This window comes from Bemisia tabaci, chromosome 2, assembly GCF_918797505.1.
Source record: "Bemisia tabaci chromosome 2, PGI_BMITA_v3".
Taxonomy (NCBI): Eukaryota; Metazoa; Arthropoda; class Insecta; order Hemiptera; family Aleyrodidae; genus Bemisia; species Bemisia tabaci.
In genome coordinates this window covers 40,184,381-40,197,866 of record NC_092794.1, presented here as the reverse complement: position 1 = coordinate 40,197,866, position 13,486 = coordinate 40,184,381, and the positions used below count along the sequence as shown (strand labels likewise).

The 13,486-nt window shown below is 40.0% G+C and overlaps 1 protein-coding gene across 1 annotated transcript in view; it reads right to left on the bottom strand.

Moving 5' to 3' along the window:
- LOC109037293 (dynein beta chain, ciliary) overlaps positions 1-13,486 on the bottom strand; it is a 684,333-nt gene that overhangs the window by 533,864 nt on the left and 136,983 nt on the right. The gene's annotated exons all lie outside the window — the stretch shown is intronic.

The following is a 13,486-nucleotide window of genomic DNA, read 5'->3' as shown; positions in this document are numbered from 1 at the left end:
CTATTTTCTGTGCGGCGGAGGTAAATGGGCACTCCGCGTCGCCGTCGCCTTACCTTGCTCGAGCACTTCGGCCAGGAAACCCCCTCTCCCCACCAGGTAGCTACGATGTCGCATTGTTTACACTCACAAGGGGAACTTACGGACCTGCTGCCTCCGATTGGGCTGAATTTTTTTTCCAGGCTCTCTGGACCAATTCTAGAGGTTAAGTTGAGCCGTTTTCCCGAATGCGCAAATAGGAAGGGCGTAAAAAATTCCCAAAAGTTGCGTTTTCGGCGTGTGATTTGGTCGTGCGGCGCTTGGCAACACTGAAGCAGCCTCTTGTACCGCTTTATCGGCCTGAAGGTTTAAGCGGAGTCCGGAGCCCTACTGCACACGTGCTGGTTCCATGATAGTGATGTCCCGGGTTCGATCCTCGACTTTTTATTTTCCGCATGATCACGTAACATTTTACTTTTAATTCTTCATCCGCAAGCAGTTCCGATCACTATCCCCCCCTCATTTTACGTACATTTTCCCCCGATATTTATTCACATTGACCGCATATAATCGTATGAAACTTCATTGATATAAATTAATGAATTAAAAAGCAAAAGAAAACCTTATTTGTTACTACATTATCTCCCAACGTTTTCCTGGAAAAATACGTAATGTGTAAATAAATCGAAGAGCAACCCCAAACCCATGTGCACGCAAGGGTCACCAAGAAACACATTATTTTAGCCCTTTGCTTTTTAATTCATTAATTTATATCAATGAAGTTTCATACGATTATACGTCTCTGACACATCAACGATGAATCCAGCGCATGGCACCTCTGATAACATCTCAGTCTCGGTTCAGCCCCAGACTACTTTGACCCACTCTGCCCCAGCTGACTCTCGCTAGACCTCAAATGTCAACCTACCCGAAAATAACCTACTGGACGCTGCTAATGCAATGATAGACTTTCTGAAGAAACAAAACACTCAACTGATGGCACAGGTAGAACAACTTTCTGCGCAACTCAAAAATGTCTCTGAACAACTCACACTGTTGACCCAATCACAAGCACAAGTACAAGCTTTTCAACTAGGAACTCCGTCTCCCCGGCGTAAGAAGACCAAGTTCCCCAAAGTTCCCTCACTTGCAGCCACACAACTGTTTGCAGACCAAAATCGGTTCAGCGCTCTAGTCAATGACGATGCTACCGACGAAGAAATGGATATTCTGGAAGGAGATCTTTCACTCGGATCAGATGACGAAGTTTTTATCCTACCCAATAAAAACGCCAACCCAGAAATCAACAAGGCGCTTGGTAAACTTAGACGCACTAAAGAACAACAACAGCAACAACATCAACCCAAAGCTAGCAAGAAGGGTGAGAAACTTAACAACTCTACCTTAGATAATAAAACTAATGCATGCAATAAAGATATAAATACTAACAATAGTAGTAATGCTACAGAATCGAATGTTAAGACAATTAAACCTAACCCCCCCCCCCCCAATAGTAACAGCAGTAGAAACTAACTTCACTAATCTTTGCAAAGTTCTATCCATTTTTGACAGGAAACTATGGACCTCAAAGGCCATGCAAAACGATTCATTTAGAATCAATGCTGAAGATGATGTTACACATTTTCAAATCATTGAAGCTTTAGAAAAAGCAAATATACATTTCAACACGTATGAAAATAAAAATGTAAGGCCCATAAGGACCATAGTTAAAGGACTGCACCATCTAATTCCTATAGATGACATAGTAACTAGCCTTAAAGAACAAGGACATAACCCAGTTTATGTAAAGAAATCGTTTAAAAAAGTTCAAGTACCCAACCCTGCTTTAGAAGCCAATTTGGTAAACAAAACTGTTGCTCACAATCTGAATGTGAGCGAGAGTGTACCTACATCAGAAAAAAATAACAAACCCACTAACTCAGCAGAAACAACTCCACCACAAACTGAACTAGAATCGAATCCAAATGAGCAGACGAACGAGACACAACCTCAACCTGCCCCAAAATTACAAACCACAATTAACCAATTAGTCCCCATAAACGAGTTCCAAATTGGCTTTGAACACGGGGATAGCATGGAAAAAATATTCCAAATTAAAACTATAGCTAACGTTAGGGTCTCCGTAGTACCCGTACCACCGCACGACCCCAATATACCAGTCCAGTGTCGAAAATGCCAGTCGTTTTTGCACACAACTAACTTTTGTTATTTCCCCCCTAAATGTGTCAAATGTGGGGAGGGTCACCTGACACATTTATGCTCAAAACCCAAATGGCTTGATGAACCCAAGTGCGCAAATTGCATGCAAAAGCATCCTGCTAACTACCTGGGTTGTCCAGTTGCCAAAATTATTTCTTCGCAAAGGAAAGAAATCCTAAAAAAGAAAATCAGTGAAAAAACTGACATTAGAACTAGAAAACAAGTCCAGCCAGCAAAATCTACTTTAAAACCAGGTACTTCATTCAGTGATGCCTTCAAAAATATTCAAAAAAACTCTAGAAATTTTCCTGACCTCCCTAATAAAAAGGGAAATCAAAGTAAAGATTTAAATAACCAAATCAATAACGATGAGAGAGAGAAAGATAACTATAATCTTCAAAATAATACAACCAACAATTTTGTTCAACCTGACATGGTATCTATGATGAACCAGTTAATGCTAACCATTGGTAACCTATGCGATAGGATGTCCAGAATGGAGAACACAGTCGCCAGTTTCATGAACCAACCGGGACCCTCCAATAGGATTAATGGACGTTCTTAAAATAGGGTGTTTCAATTGTAATAGCGTTAATAAAAGGTCTGCGGAGATTCTAACATATGTACTTGATAATGATTACGACATTTTTATGTTAACCGAAACTCACCTGGCTCAAGGGGTGCACTATTATGGTAAGCCTAACGGATACCTTTTCTACCAGGTCGACCACCCCAGTGATAACTGTAGAGGGGGTGTGGGCCTATTAATCAATAAATCAATCAAGCATTTTTACGACCCAAAATTGGACGTAAAAACTGACAATTTCCAATCAGTAGGGGTCAGAGTCTCCACCAACATTGGAGAAATTAACATCGCAACAGTCTACTGCCCCCCAAATTGCCCAGGCACAAATAAGGAAGCTTTTCTCAAATTTTTTAACAACATGCCGAATAGATTTATAATCTCTGGGGACTATAACGCAAAGTCCCATTGCTTTTCTTGTAGAGAGGAAAATCCAAGGGGAAAAGAACTGCTACAGGCAATTAAAGTCATATCGGCCCAAACATTAACCGATGGATTCCCCACCTATTATCCGTCAGATCCGTTAAAACAACCGGATATCCTAGATTTCTTTGTTGTTAGGAATATCTCCAAAAATTACCTAGCAGTAGGTTCCGAAATTGAAATGTCGTCGGACCACATTCCTATCAAAATGGCGATTCATAGTTCTGTAATTTTAAAGCGTAAAAATCAAATTACCAACTCCAAAACAAATTGGGACCTGTTTCGCAATATACTGAACGAATCGATCAGTATTTGCGAGATAAACTCAATTCCTAAATTGGAGGAGGAAACTGAATTAATCAGCAACCTAATCAGGTCGGCTGCCTCGGATGCATCCCCAATAATGAAATACACCAACAATGGTCTCAACCTCCCCACTGAACTACGTGAGATGATCAGAGAAAGGAGAAGAGCCAGATGTAAATGGCAAAAATCAAGATTCTATAAAGACAGACAGTATTTCGAAAAAGTCAATAGAATTACAACAAATAAAATTACTGAATTCCGTAATGAAAGAACTTTTAACTTCTTGAGAGAGTTAACACCATCCTTCGCTACGGATTACTCTCTCTGGAAAGTTACAAAATACCTTAAAAAAGGAGCAAGCTTCACTTGCCCTCTCAAAAAACCAGACGGCACCTGGACAGAAAGCCACCAGGAAATGGCCGATGAATTTTCAAGACACTGAACCGAAACATTTAAACCCCACAAAGACATTAGATCTGACCTAGACATTTTAGCAGAAACTGCCAAGATTACCCCAACACCCTCAGAACCCTTTTCGAAAATCACGAGGTCCGAGGTGACTGATATGATTAAGTACAAAATACAGATCAAGAAAGCGCCCGGAATGGACATGATTTCTGGAGATATGCTCAAAAACTTGCCCGGTAAAGCAATTAGAAAACTAACTGATATCTTCAATGCATCCCTTGAGCTACAGTGGGTTCCGACAATCTGGAAGAAAGCAGAGGTTGTACTCTTCCATAAAAAGGGTAAACCTCCACAGTTGGCTTCCTCCTATAGACCTATTTCCCTCTTATCAATCATCGGCAAACTATTTGAAAGACTATTCCTCAAACGTCTCATGCCGGTGATTGCTGAGAGGAAAATACTTCCGTCACACCAGTTCGACTTCAGGAGAGGGCACTCCACAATTGAACAGGTGCATAGAATAACGGAGTTGATAGAGAGCTGTTTTGAGCAAAAACTAGTCTGCTCTGTTGCACTCCTGGACATAGCACAGGCCTTCGACAGGGTATGGCTAGAAGGCCTAGCGCTGAAACTGCTAAAACTGCTCCCTGTCAACTACCATGCACTTCTAGTATCTTACCTCAATGGCAGGTCCTTCAGAGTCCGCCACGAGGACACCTACTCCAACTTTATGCCCATACTAGCTGGGGTGCCGCAGGGTAGCGTCCTCGGCCCGATACTGTTTTTGATTTATGTACATGATCTTCCTGTAGCGAGGGGTACACGTGTCTCAACTTTTGCTGACGACACGGGTATCGCGGCCGCAGGAGAGACACTCGAGATGGCGAACGCTAGTCTGCAACAAGGACTGGACGCCACTTCTAAATTCTGCAACCGCTGGAAAATCAAGCTTAATGGCACCAAGTCCCAGCAGACTGCGTTCACCCTAATGAGATGTAACGAGTCTACAGTTAATCTAGCCGGGGAGGAAATCCATGTGGTGAACCCTGCAAATTATCTTGGAATGAGACTTGATGCGCGTTTAACGTACGGGCCTCATATCAAGATAAAAAGAAAGCAGGTACAGGATAAATTTAAATCCATGTGGTGGCTCTTTAGACCTGCCAGTGGAGTGTCCATTAAAAGTAAACTACTACTTCATAACATGATCCTGAAACCGATCTGGAGCTATGGATGCCAACTGTGGGGGACCGCAGCTAGGACCAACATCCAGAAGATCCAGGCGGTCCAAAGTCTCATACTCAGGGGGATCACAGGCACAGGGGTCAGGTGGGATGACTACGTCAGAAACGACACCATCCATCAGATCCTCGGTGTTCCTCCTGTTGTTGAAACAATAAAAGATTTCACAGCCAGATACGCCCAAAGGCTGGCCAAGCACCCCAACTCCCGGGCTCTCAGATTACTCCAAAACTGCAAAAAGGGCCTCAGACGCCTAAAAAGGCGAAAACCTTTTGACGGCATCGAAGACCTTGATTAAAAGACAGAATGGCCTCTGTTTTCTTCTAGACCGCTAAATTTTTTTATACATATATTGTTTATTTACTCATGTTAACCTATTTGTTTTAAGACCCGAAAAAGACACCCATTAGTTTAACCTTTTTTACACTTACTTCTACATTCTTATACATATTTTTCCAACCAAAGTCTAGATATCCTAAATATTGTACACTATTCCGTAGTTTTCTGAAATTTAATTGTAATATGTGGAACACTACGGCAACACCCGGCTGAAAATCAAGCCAAGTCATTAATTTAATGACCATGAAACTAGATTTTGACCTAATGGGAATTTGAACTTCATTCCTTGAATGACTCATGCAATAAAATTAAGTAATCGGGCAATGTAAATAAACAAAGACTAAAATTTTAAGGATAGGCTATAACTATATTAACTATATTATATAATAACTATATTAATGTTTGTAAATAAATACTATTTACAAGCCTACAATTAGCTAGAGTTTAATATTAGACTCATAAGTTCATATGCCAATCTTACTCTTATTTTGATCATCATCATGTAAAAACAATTAATACGTTGTAGTTTTGTTTATAAATAAAAGTTAAAAAAAAAAAAAAAAAAAAAAAATCAACTTTCATAGAGAGCCGCTGAGCCCATGCTCTGTGCGGGGTTCTTTACGTGTCCCCCGTGCCTGGTTCTTGACTTTAAATCGATGTTGCAGCATAACTAGAGTGATTAAATCCAAGATGGCGGACATGACCTAAAATGCTTTCTCAGCGCCTAATTAACAGAGGCTTGTTTGTTTAAGCCCTGTAGGCGCTCTTTTCAACCGATTTAAGTGAAAGTTGGTACAAGGAGGTATTTTTCAATGGGAAAATTGAATTTTTAGTCGAATTTTCGAAATTCGAAAATCCAAGATGGCGGACATGACCTAAAATGCTATCTCAGCGCCTAATCAATCGATTTACTCGAAACTTGGTACCCGGGGGTATTTTTGAATGGAAAACTCGAATTTTTAGTCGAATTTTCAAAATTCGAAAATCCAAGATGGCGGACGTTGCCTAAAATGCTATCTTAGCACCTAATCAGTCGATTAAAGTGAAACTTTGTACCCGAGGGTATTTTTCAATGGGAAACTTGAATTTTTAGTCGAATTTTCAAAATTCGAAAATCCAAGATGGCGGACATGGCATATAATGCTATCTCAGCGCCTAATAAATCGATTTACGCAAAAATTGGTACCCGCGGGTATTTCTGAATGAGGAGCTCGTATTCTAGTTTTCGAAAATCTAAGGTGGTGGCCGTGGCTTAAAACACTATCTCGTTAACTAATTAATTGATTTTAATGAGACTGGACCGGAAGACCTTGGCATTAGGAAAAGAAAGGAAATTTTAATAGGGGTGCAACACATGGTTTCTTATGTATCTTAGGAAACGAAATCGAGAAATTCCTAGGTTTTTTCCATCGTGCACAGATTCTGCCGGAAGATTGACTCTGCTGGAGAAGCTAGATTTTTAAGGAAAATTCCGATTTCTCCGGAAAAATTCCGAACTTTCCCGGGATACATCGCACTGATACAGGTAAGTGGAGGTGATCTTCGGAATCAGCGCCAAAAATCTACTCCGAAACCGTTGGTAAATCTTCGGAAAATCAAAAAAAAAAAAAAAAAAAAAAAAAAAAAGAAGGTTGACCAGTGTAATTGATATGTTAATGCAATTCCTCAAACTTTTCCTGGCTTTACCTCCACTTCAGCGAGTACACGCCCACTTGAAGTTTTAGAATTCGATGTTTTTGATCAATTTTGTACTGCAATATTCCAAGAAATAAAAGCTTCTTCTCGTGTTAAAGGAAAACAGTAGGCATTTTGATAAACAGATGGAACTGTCTAAAAGATAAGCAGAATAAGCTCCAGATATCTTTCATGACGGATGAATATTTTTGGTCCTGTAAGATATGAAAGGGCTACATGTTTTCAATTATGCTTTAATTTAGTGCTCGACGATGCTTTTATGACAATTGCGTTCAATTTTCAATTAAAAGTATTAGGTATATGTCACCTATGAGATGAAAATTTGGGAAATCAGGCAAAATGGGCCTGTTGCAAACTTTTGCTAGAGCAGAATGAAGAGTTGTTTTCTATAGATAATGCCTCAAAAATCACGATGAGCGCATCAGCAAAGTCTGAAATGCACTCATAAATTCACAATCTGCGTAAGAAATTTGCGTTATTTTGAGTTTCTGCTTCAAAAACGATACTACTGCACAGGTGAACATTTTGTTAGAGGAGTCGCTCCATCGTCGGCAATATTCATCATGGCCGACGCTTGCGCAGTTCCTCCTGTAATTCGAGGAGAGTTCAAGGTCAATTAAGGCGGGCGAGGAAAATATGAACGTAAACACGCCGATTGTCATCTGGTTTAATCCTGTTCAGGTGTTATCTCGTCCCATCACACGTGTTTTGGCGGACTGGCGTCGGCCATGATGAGTATTGCCACCAATGGAACGACTCAGCTGCAACAAAATGTTCACCGGTACCGTAGTATCGTTTTCGAAGCGGGAACCTTAAAAAACCGCAAATTTCTCACGCAGATTGTGAAGTTATGAATGCAAATCAGACTTTGCCGATGCGCTCATCGTGATTTTTGAGGCATTATCTGTAAGAAACAACTCTTAGTTTTGCTCTAGCAAAAGTTTGCAACAGGCCCATTAGAGCAAATTTTGGGAAGTGATACACGTGACGGTGGAAATTCGGGTTTAAGCATAACTATTAAGCTCGACGAGCTATATTTCCTAAGTCCACACCTAATGAGAGTCAAAATAAAGTTTGGTTTGCCCAAAAATTCACAAAAAAATTTCGGGAGGAAATTGAACCTGGAATTTGACTCTTATTTGAATTCACCCACCTGCCACCATGCGACTGTTTTTTGGGAAAATTATGTAGAAAATAACAAAAAAAATGGTAAAGAGGACGAATATTATAAAACTTTGCAACGTTTGCAAAAAGCAGCGATGTGCCTTACTTGTGTTTGACGGGGCCATGAAAATACGAATTTCAGGTTTCAGCACTTCTAAAAATTTTTCAGACACATAGCATTGAGACGGATTAAATTTTCTTGGGAGAAACCAAAATATGACCGAAAGTGCGGAAGGCTCCACGCGCCAAATTGAGAAGAGAAGTAGAAACTACGCACTCGCGTATTCGAGCTTCCTGCTCCATCTTATTACGCATTGTCGTGTCTTCTAAAATAGAATAACGTTATTTCAAGGGTTTGAAAAGTAACTTTTCTGTCCCAATGATTATCACATTGCAACAATGGTTCGTTGGTAAAACTGATGAACTTTGCAAAAAATCCAATGTTTATGTGATAGGAGTGAACCTGGCAGTCAGTCTGTCCGCCGATCGATCGTCAATGATTTCTTTTTCTGGTGATATGTTTGTGAAACTATGGCACTTCAAAGCCATCGTTTCTGAGGGATTTAAACTTATATCTGCTCGGAAACTATTCCCCCGTAATTGAAGGAAGTAACTTTTTTTTAAAAAAAAACAAGTTCTATGAGTTTCTTTATTTTATTTACGGGAAGTTCAATTGACTGTACGCGATAGTGCTCACCTTATTGTGACTCATGAAGTTATCGTTTGATATTTTCATGAAATACAATGTGACTTATATATCAGTGGGCATCAGAAATTTTCGAGCTAGAACATTTCTTACAATTAGCTATTTTACCTTTATTGCAAATTTCGCTATTTTCGGACATATTTTGGTTTCTCTCAAGAAAATTTAATCCGTCTGAATGCTATGTGTATGAAAACTTTTTAAAAGTGCTGAAACTTGAAATTTGTATTTTCGAGGCTTAATCAAACACAGTGAGGCACAACGCTGCTTTTTTGCCAACGTTGCGAAGTCTTATGATATTCGTCTTCTTTTTTTCTCTTTTTTTGTTATTTTCTTCATAATATTCCCAAAAAACAGTCGCATGGTGGCAGGTCTTAACCCTTAAATGACTAACCGTTTTTACCTACACGAAAGACTAACCCGGGCCTGCGAGGCCCGTATTCAGAATATATGGTAATTTGATGGCTACAATTCTTTTTTTCTTTATTTTTGGGTGAATTTTATGATTTTCATACTTTGACTTCTATACCCAAGGTCCCAAATTTTTTGTTTCACCCATTGGCTGCCCTCCCAGCCCCCCTAAACATCCCTTTCCTCTCCCCAGTCCCTTCAGATCTATGAGTCTTTCATTGTAAACACATTTTTATATCTTTTTTCAGGATTTGAGGAAGTTAAATTGAAGGAGCATTATAACCCCTGTAAGTATACTTGAATTTGAGAAGGAGGGGGCAACCTTGCCCACCCTACCCCCTCCCCCTCCTTACGGTAGCCAAAAAAAGTAGTACTTTCCGATGTGTTTCTTTCAAAGTTTTGCACTCAGAAGATTTATTTTTTCATTTTGTGAAAAGAAAAGAACAGTCTAAAATGTATTATTGTACTATTACTACTAATAAGTCGCTCTCATGGCGCTTCTGTGCGCTCTGCGACACCCAACCGCCACTGACAGCGATCTTGCCAGAGCACCTCCGGTAGAGCGCATCTCCTTATTTCAAGCCTTATTCCCTCGATCCATGATTTGACAGGGCGTCCTCTACGTTGGCGTTCATAGGCGTTATGCATTGTTGTTACTTATGGAATACTTCTACATTATTTCAAACTTTTCGACGAGTGAGAGCGAATTTACTCCTAGTGAATTATGAGATAAACGCGGGACAAAATTTCTTGTGATGTTTCTAATGGTTTTCCTGAGGTTTTGCTTTAATAGTTGTAGCTGAGAAGTCGTCATGGAGGAAATATACTGCCTACGAACTGTAAAAGCACCATGCGTTAATTTCTTACGACTAAAAGATAACGCCTTTACATTTTCACCATATCACAAGAAACACCTGAGTTAAACTCGTAAAAACTCTTAAATCGTTAAAATGTAAAAGTAGGTAATGAATAATGATTCCAGTAGTAAAATGACGGACAATATACATAAGTAGGAAAGACTTTAGGAAAAACAAAACATAAAAAAAATTACCGAAGGTCAAGAAAATCAAACTTATTATTTACTTATTATTATTTTGATTTTAGATGATTCTTGTAATACGGTGAATATGTTAAGGCCTTACCTTTTAGTTCTAAGAATATAACGCATGGTGCTTTTACAGTTCTTAGACAGTGTATTACCTCCATGACCACTCCTCAGCTACAACTATTACAGCAAAGGTGCTCTGGCAAGATCGCTGTCAGTGGCGGTTGTGTGTCGCAGAGCGCACAGAAGCGCCATGAGAGCGACTTATTAGTAGTAATAGTACAATAATACATTTTAAACTGTTCTTTTCTTTTCACAAAATGAAAAAATAAACCTTCTGAGTGCAAAACTTTGAAAGAAACACATCGGAAAGTACTACTTTTTTTGGCTACCGTAAGGAGGGGGAGGGGGTAGGGTGGGCAAGGTTGCCCCCTCCTTCTCAAATTCAAGTATACTTACAGGGGTAATAATGCTCCTTCAATTTAACTTCCTCAAATCCTGAAAAAAGATATAAAAATGTGTTTACAATGAAAGACTCATAGATTTGAAGGGACTGGGGAGAGGAAAGGGATGTTTAGGGGGGCTGGGAGGGCAGCCAATGGGTGAAACAAAAAATTTGGGACCTTGGGTATAGAAGTCAAAGTATGAAAATCATAAAATTCATCCAAAAATAGAGAAAAAAGAATTGTAGCCATCAAATTACCATATATTCTCAATACGGGCCTTGCAGGCCCAGGTTAGTCTTTCTAGGGGTAGACATGAAAAAAAATTTAAAATTTTTTTTTTTCAAGAATAATGTTTTTAAGGATATTTGTAGAGCTATTTGTGAAGGACAGACTCCTAGGTCAATTACAGCCGCCGTGGCGCGAAAAATAAAAAGCCGCCGGGCCTGAGAGACCCGGTTAGTCATCTAAGGGTTGATATTATCAGAAGGAAAAATACGTGCCATGTATTGTTTTTGGATCGGATGGAACACATCAAGGGAGTATCGCGGCCCATTTTCCGAAGTTGCCCTGAGTGGATCACCTTAGCGCATGATGCCTAGCGCGGCAATGAATCCGCTCCGTTGTGACCCCCTCAACTCCCCCCCCCCCCTCCCCATGGGTCACGTGTGTGATTTTCTCATTCAAAATAGGCCTCTAGGTACCTCCATCAGTGAGAGTCAAGTTTTTTTCATTTTTGTGCATTTTAAAATCGAAAAACAAAATACCGCGGATCGGCCCATTTTGGCCCCATTTAAATTAATGTAATTTTTTTTTTTTTTTTTTTGAGATTTTCGGCCTCACGGTGGCACGTGTTAATATTGTAAGAGAACAAGAATATTTGGCGGCTATCATATTTGGATGGTAAGGAACAAATTTAAGGGGTGTCTCGGTTCATTGGGCGACAAAAAAAAATCCCATTTTAACTTGGACCACCCTAGCCTATCGTCTCTGGATGTTATACCGTTGTGCGGCTAATCGGAGGATGGGTAATGGGAACTCCCCCCCCCCCCATCCAATGACGATGGCTTTAAGAGGGAGTAAAAGCTAATACAAACGACCCCCGAGTGACAAAAGTATGATTTTAGTGTAATTGGAACCCCGGCCGCAAATGTTTAACTACCCAGCACTTGATTTGTCAGGCCCGGGCGGAAGAGCTTCGATATATCGTATTTCTGTAGATCGACCGTGAGTCAAAAATGATCGACGTTTGTCATTCCTAATGTAAAATTCAACGCTTTTTCAGGATCTGCCATTAACTTTTACACCAGAGCAGCCGTTTCCAAGAAAAATGGGCATTTTCGGGAAAAAACTGAAATTTTCGTAAATGCCCGTTTTTTCGGCGGTCATTTTGAGGGGTTCAAAGTCGTTTTACAAAAAAATTATACAGTCATTTATTTACGAAAAACCGAGGAAAGGTCGATTTTTAGGGGTTTTTTGTTGGGGGGGGGGGAGGTCAAGCGTACAAGGGATTCTTGGGGACTTTTTGCTGGGAGTCTCTGACACAGTCTCTGACAATGAAAAACTTGGGCACATAAAACCTTATTATATATAATTTTTTTTTTTTTACAATCGTCGATTTTTTATCTAATATGCCTGGACTACCTCCACTGTCTCTGAGGGTTATCGTCGTTCCTCTTTTCACTTACATACCTCTTTTTTCGAAAGTTTACTAGTTTCATTTTAGACCATGGTGGAATTAGTGTTTCTGTCGTTCTGTCCTCTACAAAAGCATCAAGGTTCTGTCATGATTATTGGTTTAAACAGTGCGTGTTGATTTTTCATGGGCAAAATCTTTCCCTTTGTTCTAGGAGTTCCTGTACTCCCTTCTTGAACTCTGATTAAGCCTTAATGGCAATGATTAAAAGGAGAGGACGGTCAAAAGTTCCTTTGCTTTACTTAAATAAGAGATTATACACTAGAACGTAGATAAGTAAAACTTACAAACTATTTGTCAACCAATCCATGTTTACATCATTTGAATACGTCTGCGATATCTGCATCTTATTAATGTGAGTAAATGTTAAAGTTACCAAAAACTCATTTCCTCCTGTTCTTTACAGATAGGAATAATAAATCCTACCCTGATTGATGGCCTTAGCGATCATATTGCTTACCATCTTGTATCAAAACCATTATTTTTACATGTGTTCAATTTATTCGGGTATTACGTGTCACTTGCTGATCAAAGGCTGGCACATCGTGAGTTATACCGCCCCTCCACTCTCTCCCTCACCCCTCTCTGCCATCAATTCCGGCTTTTTTAGGCTGTCCAACGATACGAGCGGCCTTCCTGCTTTCCGGCTATACTCTCCGCCGTTGCACGGTGCGCGGGGAGCGGCCTCCCATGCTTCCTGCTTATTTGCTGCCGGTTACGCGATGTGCACAGCCTCCTTTATCTCCGGTCTATTCCGAGAACTTTGCTGATTTTCCCACTGAAATATTTCGATGTCTAATTTTGCATATGATACTAATTTTCTTTCAAATGT